At 38.5% G+C, this 21,836-nt stretch overlaps 1 protein-coding gene across 1 annotated transcript in view; it reads right to left on the reverse strand.

The window, feature by feature from the left end:
* The window catches only part of PDZD8 (PDZ domain containing 8), an 89,442-nt gene that overhangs the window by 15,467 nt on the left and 52,139 nt on the right, over window positions 1-21,836 (reverse strand). The window lies entirely within an intron of this gene.

The following is a 21,836-nucleotide window of genomic DNA, read 5'->3' on the forward strand; positions in this document are numbered from 1 at the left end:
AGACATCTATGGATATGGCATTATGGGAATTCAGGGGGAAGTGAAAACTGCCTCTGGAGGAAGGGTCTGGGGCAGGCTTCATGTAAAGAAATGGCATTTAAGTTCTTTTTTTTTTTTTTTTCCATTTTATTTATTTTTTCAGTGTAACAGTATTCATTCTTTTTGCACAACACCCAGTGCTACATGCAAAACGTGCCCTCCCCATTACCCACCACCTGTTCCCCCAACCTCCCACCCCTGACCCTTCAAAACCCTCAGGTTGTTTTTCAGAGTCCATAGTCTCTTATGGTTCGCCTCCCCTCCCCAATGTCCATAGCCCGCTCCCCCTCTCCCAATCCCACCTCCCCCCAGCAACCCCCAGTTTGTTTTGTGAGATTAAGAGTCATTTATGGTTTGTCTCCCTCCCAATCCCATCTTGTTTCATTTATTCTTCTCTGAAAGGATGAGAAGAATTTTTTTTTAAAGGTGATTTAAAAAAAAAGATTTTATTTATTTATTTGACAGACAGAGATCACAAGTAGGCAGAGAGGCAGGCAGAGAGAGAGAGGGAGAAGCAGGCTTCCCGCTGAGCAGAGAGCTTGATGCGGGGCTTGATCCCAGGACCCTGGGATCATGACCTGAGCTGAAGGCAGCGGCTTTAACCCATTGAGACACCCAGGAGCCCCGGATGAGGAGAATTTGACAGCCAATGTAGGGAGTTGGGCCAGGGAATGTGGGAAATGCTGGAGAGGCTATCGTTCTAGGTCATAGTAACATTGTTAGAGCAAAGAGATGGAGACAAGAGTTCAGAGCACATCAGAAAATTAAAACCATCATGATGGTATCAGTTGAGATTTAATGGGAGAAAAAATTCTTACCTTGATTATAACAACACATTTTACTAGGAAAAAGCAGCAGCATTTCACAGAACATATCACAGAATCCTATGTATTCTAATACTAATAGAGAAAAAGTCCTACAATATATCATCTTGCAATAAATGTATATAGATTTACAAACATCTACTAAAATCTATTTGCCACAAATATGTTCCTTAAACCTAAATTTTGTGGCATGGCTGATATTTTATAAGACAAAGAAGAAATTCGTAGGTTAGTACATATTAAACACTTACAATGTGCCATGTTCTCCCCTGCTCTGGGTCTCTGCAGTATGGTTATGGTGGGAACAGCTAGACTTCTATAACACGGTTCCACTACTCTGCCTCCTTACATGGTCCAGGGCACACACCTGACCCAAGCTGGACCAATCAGAGTTCCTCCTGGATGGTGGGAATTCATCAGATTCAGAGATTCCTTGAATGGGGTACACATAAGTGCAGCTAGCTGTAGGCATCGGTGTATCTTCCTATGAATTGGGAAACAAAGCCAGTCTGCAGAGTGGAGAATAAGGCACATAAACAGCCAGGAGCAGGGAACAAAGAGAGCCTGACAATGGTTTAGTTTCTGGTTCCAGTTTGTTTCTAAGGCCTAGCTACACTCCTACTAAAGGTTAAGCAGAGTCTAACCCACAAAACCATGAACAGTGGCCCTCACATCTGCCTGTGGCATCTGAACAACACCAAAAAAGTACCTCTTTTTTGCTTTAGCTAGTTTTGGTAGATACCTGTTTCAAATAAGCTCTAAATAAATATAGCATTAGAGATAGTCACAGAAAATATCTCATTAAACTCAAAGTGCTGTATTTATGCAACAGTAAAGTTACAAATACAGCATAAAAGTAGGATATAGTGTTTTCTGTGTGGCCCAGTCTGTGTTAACTGGCCTGAGTTTTGCTAAAACCAAAAAGTAGATTTTAATGGAGTAGAAATATTATTTCTAGTATTTTCTGAATTACATACCAAAAAAGTTCATCAATTGTCAAGAACTGCTGACATATACTAACTAAACAGCAATTACATGCTCTGAATCACAAGTCAATACATACAAGATTGCAGACAGCCTGCATTTAACTTCGCCAATAATGTCAGACACAGGTTAAAAAATTCTAGCTATTTTGTGGAGAGCAATTTAGTAAAAACACCAAGATAGCCTTTAAGAGCTCTCATACTCTGACATCCTTTTAGCCTTTCTTGGACCCAGCTGGGATGCTGTATTTTCACCTGGAGGGAAAACAACATATTGATTTTTTAATCCCTTCCTAACATGCACATAATTTTATACAATGGATAAGAAAAGGATATATTTTAATAACACATCAATATAGCTCTTTTACAAACTGTTCTATCCTATACAAGCTTTTAACATGGAGGGAGATTGAAAAAAAACCCCAAACAACCCAGAAGTCCAAGAAAAAGAATCAGTAAGTGAAAAACCCCAAATTACTACGAGCAGGTATACTTTTGAGTATTCCTTCATCAAGTACATTTCTGAAAAAGACTTCCTGATAACTATTTCCCAGCTTTTTTAGTAGAGTAGCTGGGCAGGGATGGGAGAAAATGCACACAATGTGCATACATATGGACACAACACCAGTATATACCGGAACTTTTACCAGCAGGCTTTTAAATGCAAATAACTATTCCCAGTCTTCCCGGTCCATGAGATAATAAACCAATACCTTTCTACCAGCATTCTCGCTACATTACAATTTCAAAAGACACTCATGATCTTCAGACATATCAGTGTATTCTATAACTCCTCTTCTCAAAATGAAGTGGTGGTAACATTTTTAGAAAATCAGTGTTGATTTAAGAAACACACATTTACCAAAACCTAAAGCAAAGCTACCAAGGAAGAAAAGTAATGGGAAGAAATGCAACAATTGATTCACTCACTCATTCAAATGCTTAGGCACTTGGCCTTGAGGTGTAGCTGTGAACACAGATGAGCTCCCCTGGCCTCATGGAAGCAGACAGAACAGGTAGGTAGAACAAATAACTACAATACTACATATGCAATTTAATGGGCGTCACCTAACTAACATTTAGAAATCAAGGAAGGCATTCCTAAAAAACAAATTTAATTTGACACTTGAAAGAGTAGTAGTTTATCAGGCCAGGTCAGGAGTGGAGGCAATGTGTCCAACAATGAGAGCAGTAGCTTTGAAAGGAGGAGATGAAAGCTAGGCATATTTGAAGAAATGAAGGAAGTTTAGTATTACAGCTCTTTGACAAGTTCAGTCCATGTGAAGAGGGAGGGAATCCTGGTTCAGCCAACTAAAAGACCTTTCAAAAGAAAGAAGAATAATATCAATTCCACCACCAATTTTATGCCTAAGATACTCAAAAGTTAATAAACGGTTACTATGGTATATAAGAAGCATCTGGATTAATTAATTAATACTATAATGTGGCTGCAAACTTGAATGTGAAAAATATTTAATCCATACTGTCCATTCAAGCCCCTTAAAAAAATGCCCAATTTCACAAATACTAGCACAAAGGAGAAGGGTTTTTTCCCTTTAAAAAAAAAAAAATCCCAAAAGTCAAATGTTTCAAAATGTTTCAAATTGCTTCAAAGCTTGATTATTTGCTGTAAAACATATCATTCACAAAAATGTTTCATAAAGATACATATGTTTGTAAACCACAAAGTGCTTCCCCTTTTATAGGTCACTGATGTAGATTATCCAAATTTCCAAAGCTCAAGTACCCTAAATCTAAAACCCAAGGCATAAAACACAAACCGAAGGAATTTGAATATAGAATTCTCCCATGGATACATTTTATTTACTTAACCAAAATGTGAATGCTGAGAAAGAGGCAGTTCATAAATTGCTAAATGAAGACAGAGGCTCTAAAAATAAAATCATATAGTTGTTGCTCTTCTCAGAGCAATATGCTGTTGAGATGAGCAACTTGTGACTTAGAGTGATTACTTGGACAGACTCCCTAGTGAGTAGTTAAGAAAGAGAATGCCTACATGTAATGGTCAAAATGGTGAGAAGTGCAGAAACACATCTGACTTGAGTGACACAAGTGTTAGATTGAAGTTTCTGGGCGAGCTCTGCCTAGCAGTGGGGCTTGCTTGGCTGCAGGGCCAGGATCCAAGGGGAATCCTGCACACTATCTCTTTCCCTCCTATCTGGGCAGATTGAAACTTGATTCTCCTTTCTCCCTTCCTTCCCATCCCTGTGCAGTGGGTTAGGGTCCTGAGCCAGCCACCAAAGACCGAGGACAACAAGACTACACAGGGAAGACAAACTACAGTTAATTTGGCTCTTTCCAGGTGGGCAGAGGGCGGATTACATCAGGGTAGTGATGGTCTGGAACAATGTAAGGGCTTCCTATAGGAGCTTTCTTTTTTGAGAAGCATGTTGGTTGGAGACAGCTAAGTGACAGACTCTGGCTCTACAAGAGGTGGCCTTTGAAGAAGGAGCCATCTACATAGTTCTGTCCCCAGGATTAAACACTTTGGAAGGGCATATCCTACTCACTGCAGTATTCAACTATTACTGTATTGATCTGCAGTGGTTTTGTTGCCTACATTTTTTAAAAACTGAAAGCATCTACTCTTTCAACCGTATGATGAATTTCTGCAGACTGGCTAAGAGCCCAGATAGCAACTGACATGGCACCCTCCATGTCTCTGTCAATGTGTATATCCTCTTGTCTTCCTCCAGGACTCTCTTTGTACCGCACAAAGTCTCTAGCTTCATCTACTTCCTCACACATGACAGAGATTTGACCTGCTTTCCCCTCCTTTAAAAAATCTGCCACCACCTAGGGTTCAGCCTGGCTTCTTAAATCCTATTACCCCAGAAAAGTGCAATATTCTTCTTGAAGGGCCCTCTGGTTGGGTGCACATCCTAAGCAGGGATAGAATTAGAATAACAAGGACAGAGATTCTAAAAACAATTAGCTTATTGAAGTTTTCAAAGATACATGCCTGAAAGTAGAACTATTAGTTTATGCCCAATGAATACCCTGGATCTTCTGGGATCATGCAAATTTTAAAAGTTGTCTTCAGAAACTATTCTATTAATGCAGCAAACATTTCTGTCAGAAAGCCACCAGTATTTACAAAATTTGGACACTATGTTCATGAGAATATAATACAGATCCTTTGGTCAAAGTAGCTCAAACTCTAATGCAAAAAATTTCAGAAGGTGACTAAAAATCTCCATGGGGGGGCATTATATAGACTTCCTCTACTTGGCTTGTTTTGGGGCTTGGCAATTGAATTCTGAATATCCGAGATCTAGGCAATTATGATTACGGTACTGAAGATTCACCCCTGAACTCTGAATTTTGATTGAGAGTTCAGGATCTCTAAAACTAGAACAACTTTTATATTAAGTTACTGAGCCATGTGCAAGGGAAAAAACACACTCAGCACAAAATGTGGCAGAGGTGTAACATTCTGGTCATTTTCCTGAATACCAGATGTCAGATCAATTTGTTTATGGTTACAGGGCACAAATTACTGGCAGGCGAGGAACCAAGAGCTTACCGTCCATCTCAATTAGAAGCAGCAGCAATATGCCGTTGAAGATCTTATGCCAGATTTCATATTTTACCACCCACCACTTTGAAAAATCACAAACATAAGTGACAATCCCACCACAAGGAGAAGCAGATGCTAATGGGGTCACAGCCATTCTCTTTCCTCCTCCCCCACTCTTCCTTCTCCCCTTCTCCCCGCTCAACACGTAAACACACTTGAGTGTAAAGTAACACAATTCTGAAGTCAGAGCTAGAGTACTATTACTCAACAGCGGCTCATAAAGCACATTTTGATAAATTATAATCCTGAGAAATTAATAAAACAACTTCTAGATTCTAGAATGAAGATGGGCACATGTGAAAAGAAAGAAAATATTAAGTCTCTGCAGGGTCACTCTGTACCAATCCAACCTACTTTTAAGCACAGGCAGGTCTGACAACACAGACGATGCAAACTGAAATACAACTACTGAGTAACTGTGCGCACTGCCAAGCAACCAGCTACGTTCTCAGGTCCACCTTCTCTCGGGTCCACCGCCGTCTAACAGGAAAGAGGAGGTACCGTATTCATGAGCAGTCTTTTCTGAAACTGTCTTGTATGAGTAAGGAAGATTCACAATTTATACCTAATCACACTGTCTTTTTCACAGAAGGTATAACTCTGGAAATAAATATGGCAAATATCTCGTTTTTATTTCTTGACATAAAAATTACTATCAACTCCCACAGAACTTTTCAAAGATGGATCACTAAGTTTACTTCATAAAGGTTTAAATTAGAACAGTTCTTAAACTCATAAGCCAGATGAGTGAAAAAGAATCTGCCGGGTACAGAAGCGCTACTGCAGAAGTTCTCATACCCCCTGTCCCAAATGATGACAAAAATTATTTTTTAAATTAGTTCTTAAAGAGATATGTTTGAATAGTACAGTGAATAAATCCTAAATTCTCTCACTTGGATTTTTACATGTAAACAGTTTCTTTGTCAGCAGGGTGCCTCCATTTTCAGTAAGCTCTGAATGGAGAGTTAACAAAACAAACCAACATTGGAATCAGGCCCTCCTCAGCAGTGGGGCAGATTCAAAATTCCTTTTTGAAGAAAAACCGCAATGTCTGGGATGGCTTGTATTCAGCACTGGGTTTGAATCTGGGCTCTAATCTTTACTAGTTCGGTGATCTCAGACAACTGATTTAGCCACCGTGGGTCTTATGTGTATAAAGGGGATACTCATGTCTACCACACTGGTTGTCAAAATTAAAGAAACTACAAGAATAAGTGACTGGCACAATCCAGGCACTTCCGCTGCCTCTCCTCAGCAGGGACAGGAAGACTCCTTTTGGGAGTGAAAATACAGTGGGGCCCCTCAATCTTCAAAACAGAAAGCCAGCTTGGACGCTTCTCTGATAACCTGGTCTCTAAAGCAATTAGATGGTAAATTAGAACTGCATCCTTTGGTCATCTCATCTAAGAGACAACAAAGATACAGAAATATGCTGAAAACGTAAAGTCCATTATACAAAACTGAACTAAGAGATCTAAAGAATAAAAATTAAAATGATCCTCTGCCTAGGTTCAAAGGCTGTTAGCAAAGTAATCATACCAAAATAACTACCTTGCAATCCATTTAAGTTTCTTCTCTCTCTTTTAAAATCTGATTGAAGTCTCCATTAATGCTCTGATATGAAACTAATTTAAATTTTATACAACTACTCCAGTGAAACAAAAAGCTCTGAAAAGTCTGCAAAGCCTGAGGTTATTATGGAAACAACAGAATGGAACATTGTTGTCCATTTAAATTCCTTTGTCAAATAGCTCTGATTCTCAATCACCAAGTCTAGCCTTGGCTTCCTATCACTGTACTATCACTGTACTTTGGAAGGCGGATTTACATCTCAACTAAGACTCTTTAAAGAATGTATTTACTGTTTGGCTTTTTATAGAAAATGTATGCCAAATAATGAATCTTAAAGACTCATTAAAGAGTCTTAGAGACAGATTATTATTTTTAATCTTGAAATCACTTCAAACTTATGGAAAAGATGCAAAAATTGTACAAAGGATTTCCATTTTATCCTGAATCCAGCCTTCCCAATTGCTAACATTTTGCCACATTTGGGTCTCTCTCTGCATATTTTTTCTGAACCATCTGAAAATAAGTTGCAGACATAATGCCTCCTTTACCTCTAAATATTTGGCCATTTTCAACAAGGCCATTTTCTTATAACCACAATACAAGTATCAAAGTCAGAAAATTAACACTGATGCAATCTCCAGACCTTTTTCTAGCTGGAATGCAACTGTGAAATATGTACCAAGAGCTTTTTATTTTGGCACAGTCTCAGACCAAAGAATCATTTGGATCAAGGTTCAACTAAGTGTAACCTGTGGACTGTTATTTAAAGAAGTTTTACTGGAAAACAGCCACACTCATTTGTTAATGTATTGTCTCTAGCTGCTTTAGAGTTAAAATAGCAGAGTTCAGTAGTTGTGAATACGACTATCTGACTTACAAAGCCTGAAGTATTTACTGTTTGGCTTTTTATAGAAAAAATATGCCAAACCATGACTTAAAAATGGATGTGCATGAATATATTCACACTGACATTACAGATTTCTTTACAATATCAAAAAATAGTAAAGGCCACCTCGGTGGCACAGTTAGTTAAGCAACTGCCTTCGACTCAGGTCAGATCCTGGATCCAGGCATTGGTGCTCCATGCTCGGTGGGGAGACTGCTTCTCCCTGACCTTTACCCTCTCAAGCTCTCTGTCTCAAATAAAGAAATAACATCTTTTTTTTTTTTTTAAAGGGAAAGTCTACAGGTTCGTTAATAAGTAATTGGTTAAATAAATTATGGCACATAGTGGAGTACCAAGCAGAAATAAAAATAACACATGTATATGGAAATAAAAATAGGCCCCCAGTATATCATTAAGTAGGAAAAAAGGTAGGTCATAAAAATCATGATCTCTTTTTTCAGGAACCATAAATATAACCTGTGAAGAGTATATATATGCTTGTGTTTATAAAGTTTTCTAAAAAGTTAACAGTGGTCTCCCTGGGTAGGAGGATTATTGTTGGCTTTCACAGTTTTCTTTATAGCTTTCTGAATTTTTTTAATATGGGCAAAAAATACAGCTTATACCAATTTCCAAACATATCACTTTTATCTTATAGAAACTGCTGATTTTATTGTTTAATGTGTTTATTCATGAGTATAACACAAGGAAATTAAAATTCTGCTTCATGATACCTATGTTGCTTCTTTATGCTCAATGGCTTCCCGCTTAGACTTCTAACAAAATTCTCAGTGTTGACCAATTTACGAAAGATAATTCACACATCATTTAGAAAGTGAGCCATTGGTCCATACTCTGAGTCTCTTGATAACGTTTAAAGAAATATAATGAGTTACCCAGAAGTAGTCTTATTTACAATGATTAATAAAACATTCTTATCTTTTCTAGTATAGAGCACACTGTTTATATATAAGCAGCTTTCAATATAACCACTTATTTGTATAGTACGATTCAATATCAATGTAAATTAACATGCTTACAAATGAGAAACACAGCTGTCCTAAACCCACTTTGAACAGGTCATGTTCAATATTTATGTGGAGAAATACACAGCACCTTATGGAAATACTAAGTAAGACTGACTGATTAACAGGACACAGGAGTTAAGCGTGGTCGTTGCTGCCTTTTGCCCTTGCCCATTTGACGATACGAAAAAAACCTTCAACCTAGTTTACTTTTAATCTATTTATCTGAAAGTAATTTCAATTAGTAAATGACAGAACTTCACATTTACAGTAAAATGAAAAAGTCAGTGCTAGAGATCTCAGGTTAGTCCCATATACTACTACTTTCTAAATGTTCTAAAACTACACTATTAATGACAGATAGCTAGGCTTTTTTCTATGCTATGACATGAACACTGTTTATTTCTATGAAAATTTTTTTTAAGATTTTTATTTATTCATTTTACAGACAGATATCACAAATAGGCAGAGAGGCAGGCAGAGAGAGAGGAGGAAGCAGGCTTCCGGCCGAGCAGAGAGCCCGATGCGGGGCTCAATCCCAGGAACTGGGACCATGACCTGTACTGAAGGCAGAGGCTTTAATCCACTTAACCACCCAGGTGCCCCCTCTATGAAATTCTTAATTTATCTTAAACCTTCCTGAAATTTAAATGCTTGTCCGTGTTTTATCCTCCCTTGAGATGGCCGGTAGCTGGCTGGTCTCCACCTTCTTAAAAGAGCCCTTATTAAACTTCATTTTTTTTTAAATTTTTAAACCTGATGATGTTCTTAAAAGTCACCATTTGGCTCATAAGTCTTACAAAACAAATGATACTAAAGGGAAGTTATTTCCCTGTCCTTCTCACCTTGTCATAGGAAAGGTTTAAAAGGATATATAAAATGTCAGCGCTAAAAACAAAGGAGCAAAGGAGGTGGGATTCAGGTCAAGGTTGATGATAATAGTTCCCTATTATAGTTATTATGGGCCAGATACTGTGCCAAGTGTTTCAGAGACACTGAGCCCTTGTACTGTTACTATTATGTCTATTTGAGAGACTAGGAAGTAACTTGTTCTGCAGGCACAGAACTAGAGTCAGAGGGGCCACATCTGAACCCACCACCAGTAGGATGGTACAGTAATTAAGACCACCAGCTCTGGAGTCACACTGCCTGGGAGTGCAGACTGGGGGATCTGGGCAAGTTACTTTCTGTGCCTCTGTTTCCTCCCATATAAAATGGAGATGATAAGCGTGCCTATTTCCATGAGGCTGCTAAGAGAATTAAATGGCTGCTGCATACAGAGTCTTACAATCATGATTCGTACAAGAGAGTGCTCAGATCTTGTTACTGCTCCTAATGACTAGGGGACTGAACACCTGTGGGCAGGGAGGTGTATGCTACTGCAGGATCTCTGGTAACACCCAACACTTTTCTAATTGTTTATTCCCTACTTCTGCAACCAGCCTCTGAGGGTACGACGTGAGAAATGAGCTAACTGGCTAAGTGGGTTTCTGTGGGAGGTATTACTCTGCTTCACAAATAGGATGCTTTAGTTCATGACAAAGTATGGACTGAGTGAATGAATGAGTATTAATCGGACCACAGTAAACTGGAGGGTCATGAGGAACAAAATTCAAAAAGAGTGTTTAAGTTTTATCTTAACTTATTTTCAAAAGCTCTTCTAAAAATTTTTAGATTCTTACTATTTTGTGAAACCATTCTGATTCTCTTTGAAAAAGAGATCTAAAAACAGAGCATATAACCCCAACTAAAGTGTTCAACTTACTAGATGTCAAGACTTAAATGACAGCATCAGAAGCATAAAAACAAAGAACAGCAGATCAAAGCAGCACACGAACAAAAATTCCATGTCTAGACTGACCTTTGATAACCACTGTAACTCAAACCCAGCATGTCCAGAATGAGATCTTTCTCATCTTCCTGGCACCTCATGGCTTCAGCCCTTCTGGCTTCCTGTCTCCCTCTCCCCAAACCCCGCATTTCTAGTGCAATCCAAGCCACACAGATTCTATTTTCCACTTTCACTGCCACATTCTGGTTCACTCTTCATTGCCCTCCTCTCTACTGTTTTATTTCCTTCCCTTGTCAAATCATGCTTGACTTTATCCATTTGCTGCCAGATTTAGTGAGGTTATTAATTATTAAATACTGTATGCCAGATACTGAACTAGACATTTTATTATTATTATTATTTTTTAAAGATTTATTTATTTATTTGACAGAGAGAGATCACGAGTAAGCAGAGAGGCAGGCAGAGAGAGAGGAGGAAACAGGCTCCCCACTGAGCAGAGAGCCTGATGTGGGGCTCGATTCCAGGACCCTGAGATCATGACCTGAGCTGAAGGCAGAGGCTTAACCCACTGAGCCACCCAGGCGCCCCAACATTTTATTATTATTTTTTAAAGATTTTATTTGTTAGAGAGAAAGTGAGAACGTGTAAACAGGGGGAGCGGCACGCAGAGGGAGGAGGAGAAGCAGGTTCCCCGCTGAGCAAGGAGCCAGATGTGAGACTCATCCCAGCACCCTGGGATCATGACCTGAGCTAAAGGCAGCACTTAACCGAATGAGCCACCCAGGTGTCCCTTGAATGACACATTTCAATATAGAGATTTCATTTATCCCTCCTACATCCACATGAAGCACTACCAGTCCCATTTTATAGAGGAATAAAGTGCTTGTGGAGATGGGTTTGAGGATGTTGACTAAGAACATGCTGCCAGTAAGTGACATAGCGTGACCTAGCTACGACTCAAATTCAGAACCAAGTTGCCTTAAAGCAAGATTCTGATGAGATCACTTTGATTCTAAAAGCTTCCATAACTCCTACTATCTTGCAGAGTAACAGCTAAACTTCTTAGTCTGGCATTTAAAGCACTTCTGTAATACGGTCCAACCTTTTTATTGCTGTTTTGCATAATCTTCCTACACTACCATATTCTTTAGTCAATCTGGATAACACGTATCCTAAACATACTCAACCATTTTCATTCTTTATTTGGTTTTAATGTCCTTCACCTTGAAATGCCCTCCCTACCATCTCAAAACACCACATATACCTGGGAAGCTTGGCTCAAATGTCACCTCTGATTCTTTCTTGGTTTTCCTAGAAGAATGCTATCTCCCCTCCATAGTATTTGGTTCTCAAACTCTCTGAGAACATTCACATGCTCACTATAATACTTATGCTCCCATACCGTTGATCCTACTGTTGATCTTACTTTTTCACTGCTTCACTGCTTATACCTCATATTCAGCTTTTTTTTTCTTTTATTTGACAGAGAGAGGAGGGTGGGGGACAAACAGGGGGACTGACAGAAGGAGAGGGAGAAGCAGGTTTCCCATTGAGCAAGGAGCCCGATGCAGGGCTCCATGCAGGGCTCGATCCCAGGACCCTAAGATCACGACCTGAGCTGAAGGCAGACGCTTAACCGCCTGAGCCACCCAGGCATCCCTTGGGCTTCTTTTTCATATTCACAGAGTGCCTTACGTGAATTGGAGTTGATGTTTCTATATTTTAACTTAAGTTCCTACTCTTTTCACAGTATTTCACAATCATATTAAACACACTAAGAAACTATGAAACAAAGAACTGCATCCCTCATTTTTAAGCTAGATGAATTTTAAGAGTGGAAATGCTGCATAGGATTTACAACTAAAGCTTAAAAGGCATTTAGTTTACTTAAGAAGCCAAATTACAGAACATTATATATGATTAAAATTCCACTGAGTCCCTACTGTATTCACAAATGTTATCAAATTGAATTAAACCAGAGTTTTCATAAAAACTGGCATTTTCAAAAAAGCTTTATTTGCCCTAATCTTTTTTTTCCTTTTGATAAGATTAAGACTGTAAATGGCAAATGGTTAAATAGGAACACCAAAATGCTATCTGCAAGACATCTGGCCTTAAGCAAACACACCAAAATGCCAGCTCAGAAGCATCTAATGTATTTATAAATTTGTCTGTCTCAGATGTTCTTACTTGTAATCACAGTTCTTTAGCGAACTCTTTTCTGACTCTTTGTATGTATAGTCAACAAACTGTAGACAGATCTGGATAACTATCATTCAGCAAGACTTCTAAAACTCTCCAAACCAAAAGGGAAGTAAGACAAGTAAAATTTTGGATCACAGTCATTTTATTTAGGCTACATTGAACTATATACATAGAGTGAGAAGTTCTTTTAATGTTTTTAATAATGCCATTATACCATTATGTACCATATTTGTAAACTAAAACCCTCAGTGTAAACCAGGCTTTTGGGACTCCCTGGTGGCTCAGTCGGTTAAGCACCTGCCTTCAGCTCGGGTCATGATCCTGGAGTCCTGGGACTGGGTCCTGGATCGGGCTCCATGTTCACTGGGAAGCCTGCTTCTCCCTCCACCTGCTGCTCCCCCCAATTGTGTTTTCTCTCTCTCTGACAAATAAATAAATAGAATCTTAAAAAAATATATTAAACTAGGCTTTTAACAGAAGGCATATGAGTAGTAAATCTCATTTTGTGAATAAGTCATGCTGAAACCTAGAAGTCTAGAAGAAAAAAGGCTGAGGGTAAATGGAGGCTCACAGCTAGTCAGTCATTTTCAGTATTCCCAAAAACATGCACTGAATTTCCACTAAATGCCAACTGCTATATGCAAAAACAATCATAGTGTCTGTGATAAAGAAAGACATTGGTGAAGGTAACACCTATCAAATTATCATAGAAATATAAGTATGAATTCCCAACTATGAGAAATATTCCCGGGACGCCTAGGTGGCTCAGCTGGTTAAACGTCTGCCTTCGGCTCAGGTCGTGATCCCAGAGTACCAGGATCGAATCCACATCAGGCTCCCTGCTTGGCGGGGAGCCTGCTTCTCCCTTTCCCTCTGCCCCTCCCCCTGCTCGTGCGCTCACACCACTCTCTTTCTCTCTCTCTCACTCTCTTTAATAAATAAATAAAAATCTTTTAAAAAGATATTCCCAATGTATCTTATGCTCACTAGGCAAAGTTTTCTAGGAGAATGATGACTGGTTGAAATATCAGCCAGGGTTTGATAAAGAAACAGAAAACACCTTAGTATTTGAAACAGGGGTACTTCAAAACAGGGGAATGGCTACTCAATGATAAAACTGAAAACCAAACAGGAGACAGTGCAGCGACTCAGATACTAGCAAAAGTCACTACCAAACTTAGGCTGGAAGAACAGAGGGAGGGATTGGTCTTAGAACCAGCCAGGTGCTAGAGCACCCAGCATAAGCAGGAAACACAGTGGGTCTGTCCTAGGAGAAGCATAGAGCCCTGGAGGATTATAACAGCTGCCAAACATGTTTGTTATCCAAGGCCAAGGGGAACAGGAAGAATACCCCGGCTTCCCCAGTCCACTTCTACTTCCCATCAGAACTTTCATGGGTTAAACACAGCTGAGAGTCAACTGATACTAAAGCCCTGGAAAAACTGCCAGTGGAGGTCAGCCCCGTCATACCTGGTGCAGGGCTCAGGCCCAATAATGTATCTAAGGGTGAACAAGCTAAGGGTTGCCACAGAGATCTGAAGAATGGGGAAAGGTACAGGTATGCATGTAGAAAAAGGGGCTGGGGGAAGGGTGCACATGTTCAAAAGCTGTGTAGTACACAGAGTATGGCAAGTCTGAAAGAGTGAAAGATGGTCAGTATAGCTAAAGCCGAATGGGAGGGTAGAAGAGAAGACTGGAGAAACAGAGGCCAGGCCAGGGAGTGCTTTGTGGGGTACATCAAAGAATTTGTCTCATTCTTGGAGCTACATGAAACCATTGAGAAATTTAAGAAGGCAACTGAAAGATCAGATTTCTGGGACATTCCAGGGTGTCTACTGGTGCGGTACACATAGCATTATTTGTCTCCCTATAAAGTCTACCAGCAAGTAGGCAGTGTGCAAAATTATCAAAGACCTTTTAAGTAAATTTCTTTTAGCATTTATATCATCTGATCATCAACCATCAGGGACATGATTTATTTTTATTGCCCTAAAGATCTGTTTCCTTGTTTAGTATATTTGTTGATCATCCTACTGTTTATTTTTTGTGTCTTTATGCTTCCATTAATCATTCACCTACCTTTGTATTTTTAGCTGAAGATCACTAACTTTTCCCCCATTCACTTATCTATATATCGCTATCTCACTGCCATATTAACTTTACCTTTTTCTCCCATTATCTAGCTCTCATAAATTACTTGTATTAAAGAAACCAGGATTGCACAAATAATTAATTCTGTGAGAATTTCATGGTTTTTTAAATAAGTGTACTCATTTTGTGACACCACTCTCATGTTAAGCTGAAATTTCTTGTTTGGAGGCACAAAGACATATTTATTTCTTTAAGGACCCTAGATCTCATATATTTCAAGCATAGTTTTGAATTCTTATCCAACTGTCCTACGAGTTTTTTCTCCATTTTGTTCCTCTTAACTTGGGAGCATGTTAGAAAAGTTTTGTGTCATGTGTAAATCTGCATATTATATTGTACATCCTTCTTTTTGGTCTGTACTGTCCAGTAGAGTAGCTACTAGCTACATGTGGCTACTGAGCACTTGAAACGTGATTAGGATGAATTGTGATGTGTTATAATTGTAAAATACACACCAGATTTCAAAGACTTTAAAAGGAAAAAAAAAAATCCCAAACTCCTCACTTTTTATGTAGATCACATGTTGAAATAACAATGTTTTGGGTATACTGATCAAGTAAAACATTACTAAAATTAAGTTCACTTATTTATTTTTACTTTTTAAAATGTGGCCTCAAGAAAATTTAAAAATCACATAATGGTGTATATTTTATTTCCATTGGATAGTGTGGTTTCAGCTCATTTGTGAAAACTGATCAAAGTCCTAGACTCAATCACTCCAGATATTATACCTGGTCATCTTTATCTTTAAGGCAGCTCTATCTGTAACAAAGGATACAGATATCTGCTAAAGAAATAATTTAGGAACCTTTCGTATGGTTCTTCATCAAAATCTTTCTGAAAGTTGAAACACATTTACTGTTTCCATTTCTTCTATATGGCTGTTTAGCACCATAATATTAGATTAGACAGGGAATGAGTTCCCTATTAAATGTACTTTCTTTCAACTGATTATGGGCCCTCTACCAAGTGTTTCCTGGATTCAGCTGCCTCAACCTTTACTTTAAAAGTATAGGGAGACTCACTGTGCTCTATAGTAAGGCAGATTGCCTCTGAATCAGGCTCAATCTTGGGCAATTGAGCATGGCTCATCTTATTATAAAGGTCATCCTTCCACTCAGATCCCATCTCCTGAGTTTCAGAGGTCTCCTTGCTTCTGCTCTACACTGATTCCACTACTACCACTCTCAAGTGTCTTCTAATTACTAGAACAGTCCAATCTTTGTTGGAGTAGTGGGATTTAATGGAACAGGTTAGATCCTATAGGCAAAAGGCTTTGCCTTTTGTATTTGGGCCAAGTATTTTACAGACTCACGTTACATATTTGGTTCCCATGTCTCTCTCACACCTACAGTTCTTTGAAAATAGGGACCATTTCCTCAGATGCCTCTTTAATTGTAAGGGTATGTTTAAGAAGAAAACTGAGGAAGCCTGATATAAATTATTTATCTTTCAGAATCAGATCCTTTAAAAAAAAACTGAGGTTTTTGACTGGGAAGTAGCAATGAAGAGAAGAAAAAGTACCACTCAGGTCAAAACAGATAAAATCTAGAATCTAGGAGGTGAATTCTTCTGACTTCACAATCTGTGGTATGGCCGACACTCTCTAAAGCCTTTCTTATAGCAGCTGCCAACCGCATGTTGCCAGTGGACACTATATAACCCTCTGACAGGAATATACTCATTCCGATTAAGAGTTCGAAATTATCGGGGTACCTGGGTGGCTCAGTGGGTTAAAGCCTCTGCCTTTGGCTCAGGTCATGATCCCAGGGTCCTGGGATCGAGCCCCGCATCGGGCTCTCTGCTCGGCAGAGAGCCTGCTTCCCATCCTCTCTCTCTGCCTGCCTCTCTGTCTGCTTGTGATCTCTGTCTGTCAAATAAATAAATAAAATCTTTAAAAAAAAAAGAGTTCAAAATTATCATTTATGGATTCTCCCCAAATGTCAGCTAAACACTCTTCAGGGATTCATTACTTCTTATCTTTCAGGAAGATCTGAAATATCATGACATCTCCTAATGTCTTTAACCATAGTTCCCTTGGGAACCTGCACATGGGGTTCCATAAGACATGAAGTGCTTCCATTTTTACTGAACACACGACTGTTCCAATATCTCCCTTCTGCCCATCTACTGTACATTCAGGGACCCAGAAGATTCCTTTCTATTTATTTGTCCATTTCAAAACAGGAAGAAATCAATATTCTTTTCAATTACTCACTTACATCCCAATATATAAGAAAAATTCCCTTAAAAATAAGTCCTCAGACAGATTTGAATATTTTCTGATAGAAGACTGTGGGCTGGGCACCTAAACTGCATTCATAACCTTCACCTGTGCCTTCTACTCTGCAAAGCCTAAAAAACTAAAGTGATTCTCCATAGTTCCTTGCTGTTGGGGACACTGAGTGACTCAGTTCTAGCCAATGGATACAGGTGGATCCCTGGGAGCATCCAGGAAAGCATTTAAAAAAGACAAAACCTGGCTGACATGTGCATTTGGCATGCTTTAGACCTCACCCCTGTTTTTTATTTTTTTCTTTAAAGATTTCATTTATTTGAGAGAGAGAGAGAGAGAGAGAGAGAGAGAATTAACAGAGGGAGAGGGAGAAGCAGACTCTCTGCTGAGCAGGGAGCCTGATGTAGGGCTTGATCCCAGGATCCTGAGATCATGACCTGAGCTGAAGGCAGACTCTTAACTGACAGAGCCACCCATGTGCTCCGACCTCACTTTTTTTCTTGAAAGGTGGTTACCTCGGGTTAGGTAACCATTAGACATTTTGCAGTTATGAGGATAAAAATCCCACACTAGAGGCGATGGAGGAGGAAGCCAGTTAAGAGCCAAGGCTCTGTGCTTAGAGTATCACTGATACTAACTCACACTCATCACACTGATACTAACTCACACTCATCCTAACTCACAGCTTCTCATACAAGACAAGTCTTTTTCTTGCTTAAACCACTATTCTCTTGGTTTTTCTAATACTTGCAGCTAATGCATTAAGACTGCTCCATCTCCACCTCCCAACACTTGTGCAAACATTACAAACTTAAAGCTTTTCTTTTCTTTTTAACAAAGATTTTATTTATTTATTTGAGGAAGAGAGAAAGTGAGAGACAGAGCACAAGCAGAGGGAGGAGGAGAAGGAATGCAGATTCCCTGTTGAGCAGGCAGCCCAACATGGGACTGGATCCCAGGACACCTGAGCCAAAGGCAGATGCTTAACCCATTGAGCCACCCAGGTGTCCCCTAAAGCTTTTTCTTCTATTGTTGTTATTAATGATCTTCCACTATCAGCAAGATAAGATACATTATAACGTTTTAAAGACTCAAAGACACATTTAAAATATGGAAAGACTTAAGTTTCTTTCATTCTACATATTCGCTGAAACTAGTGGCTCTCTTCATTGAATGAATTTCAACATTTAAAAAATTAATTTAAGTCTGAAAACTGTATTTATACAAAGATAGCTTCTAAACTCATCAAATATCTTCACACACTTATTTTTTAATGATGTTCTTTTTTTCTACCCCAATTTGCAATATATTGCAAATGATCAAATCCTAGTCTGTAATCTTTTATGTAGTCCTAAAGAACACAATGAATTCTTCTCCCTAGAGTTATTAAATTCAGTTATATGTAATTTAATGCCTGGAGACACTTAACTGCTGCTGACATTTCTGACACCAGATGTAATTAGTGACCTAGAATTCGTCTCCAAAACTGCCAATGACATATGCGAAGACCTAAAATTGTGACTCAAGATTAAAGTCTTACTAACCTTTTCTGTAAAAGATTAAAGCTGTCTAATCTCATATTTTTGCAAATATAACAAGGGAAACAGAAAATGCCATTAGCAATGGCAAGTTATGACCATTTCATACCTGGATAAAACAAAAATGCTTTTTCATGTATTCATGTAATTCAGAACAAACTGATTACTTTATTCCTCTGAGGAATTGCTTCAAATTGTTTGAGATGTGACTTAAAAGAAAACTGAGGCACGAATGACCACCAAAGAAATGGGAGACTTTTCCTAAAAACCATTATTTTAACCATGTCATTCCTGTGCTCAAAATCTTTAATAGTTCTTTACTACTTCCATAAACTCAGACTCTGTGGCCTGTCCTCCCTTTCCAGCTTTACTCCTTCCTATTATCCCACCCTGGTCAAAATTACTCTATTTATTCCAAAAGAATTTCATACTACTCAATTTTTTGGTAAGGATATTCACAACAGTTATTACACAAAGAAATTATGTTAATTTAGAAACAATTTAAGCTCAAAAGAACATCCAAATACCACATTACCATTAAAAAAGCTAAAAAAAAAAAAGATGAATCACAGACATGTAACCTTAAGGAAATAATACATTATATGTTAATAATTAAAAAAAATTAAAAAATAAAAAGATCCTCAACCAGAATTACAGGTAACCTCAGGTATTTAGAATACAACTAATTCTGACATATATACCTAAACCTAGATATTACAGAAAGAGCTCTAGTACCTTCTTTAAAATATGGGGATTGAAGAAATCCCACTGAAGTACACATCCTATTTGTATATATGCTAGAAATGTGTTTCTACCTTTGGATAATTCGGAGTTCAGAAAAATAAAACATGTGGTTTGATTAAAAAAAAAAAAAAAAGTCATGTTCTCCAAGAGCATAGAGACATGCTTACAGACCCATTTTAAAAACTGAGAACTGTGACTACTGTTTAAGATGCTACAAAGAATAACAGGTTACTTTAGAAATACCAAAAGCACATCATTACTACTATAAAGCAGCTAGGTAGCATAGTTCAGAAGTACATATTCACCATAAGGAAGACAAAACAGAGAAATAGTATTGGCTACAAATAATAATCACAGAACTGGCTATATTGTCACCAAGAATTATTATTATTATTGCCACCAAGAATTAAATGTAATGGAAACAACGAAATATCTAAGTTCTTAAATACATCTTTAAAGAATACAACTATAATTTATTCCTGCAAAAAAACTACTAATGTGCTAAATGGATCTTACTTTTCAAAAGACTAAAAAGTAACTCCAGCAAGGTTGGGGGTTCCAAGAAGCACTCTTGGAATTTTATTACCACCAAACCCATAATATTTCAGTATGTACTTAATAAATGAAATAAATTATCTAAAAAAAGGGGATATGGTTCCTTTAGGACATAGCCTGCCCCCAACACCTCTGCTTCAGCCATAAAATTCTGAAACTCTGTTTCCATTGTGAAACATCATGGGCTTAGTATAGATATTCTGTAGATAATTTTGATAAACGCTCTAAATCTTTAATAGATTACTAGATTTATGCAAAACACAAGAAGCACATAATAATTACTATTAAAACTTTTATTCAGAATATTCAGAAACTACCAACTCATTCTGGAAACAAATTAACTAGCGACAATTTTTATTCATTTAACGGCTCAAAAGAATCCAACCAAGTCCAATTAAAACATGTTGAGAGCAAAGCACTATTTTTGTTTAAATCTAGCATTAAAAAAAATTTTTTTTTTATTTGACAGAGAGAGATCACAAGTAGGCAGAGAGGCAGGCAGAGAGAGTGAGAGGGAAGCAGGCTCCCCACTGAGCAGAGAGCCCCATGTGGGACTCGATCCCAGGACCCCGAGACCATGACCTGAGCCGAAAGCAGCGGCCCAAACCACTGAGCCACCCAGGCGCCCCTAAATCTAGCATTTAAAATATTTTAAAAGTCTTTATAGTTTTTTCAGTCTTGCAATTTAGGTGACTGTTTCCTTCCTTCTTATCAAAAAAGAAACTATTACATTAAAAAGAAAAAAATACACTAAAAAAAAGGAAAAAAAAAGAAACCAGAACTCTAAGTCCTTCATACACCAAAAGTATAGCCCAAATCCATTCTTTTTTCTATCTCCTCAGCTAACCACCTAGTACAGTAACCAACAATTCCCCTAAATGCCTCCTAACCAACCTCCCTCTAGGTTTACTCTTGTCTTCCTACAATCCTTTGTCTATACAAGCAGAACATTTACTGCAAAATGTACACAAGATCATGTGTTAAAACTTTCCCACCACAAATAAAGAAATTCAAACCCCTTACAAGATTAAGCATGACTCTAACTCTCACATCATGCTCTAGCCGTACTGGCCTTCTTTTTCGTTCCTCAAACTCACCTGCCCTCACACAGCTGCAGCGCCCTTTGCTGGAAATGCCTTCTACAGCCTCATTTCCCCAAACTCTCCATGTGGCTTGCTCCTCTTCACAATTTAGGCCTCGTCTTCAGTGAAGGGTCATCAGACTTAGCATACAAAAATTCGGCGACTACGTAAACAAACGAAGCTGCCCACTATTTATCTGTGACCCTAATGGGGCACGCTGCTCCAGCGTCATCTCTTTGGAAGTTTTCCTTATTACCACCAGCTCGGGAGAATCCGCTCCATCATAACCCTATTTTTCAACGGTATCTGTCAATCTCTGGAAGCTACCTCCCTCACCTCTTTGGTTTACCCATTTATTGTCATTTTCTATATCCATTCTGTAACATGTAGTTCAGTTCTCTCTTCTTCTAACCCTCAGGCCAAACCTCTACCCCATGCTAACACCATAAAGTCAGGGTCTTTTCTTATTCTGGACTGTTTCCTGAATCTAACACAGCACCTAGTGTAAGGCAAGCACGCATAAAACATCTACTGAATGAAAGAAGGCTCTAAATTTTCTTGCTCTCTAAGGTGTTTAGAATTCTTTCTAATTCCACCCCTGTG

The sequence above is a fragment of the Meles meles genome, chromosome 13 (assembly GCF_922984935.1).
Source record: "Meles meles chromosome 13, mMelMel3.1 paternal haplotype, whole genome shotgun sequence".
Lineage (NCBI taxonomy): Eukaryota > Metazoa > Chordata > Mammalia > Carnivora > Mustelidae > Meles > Meles meles.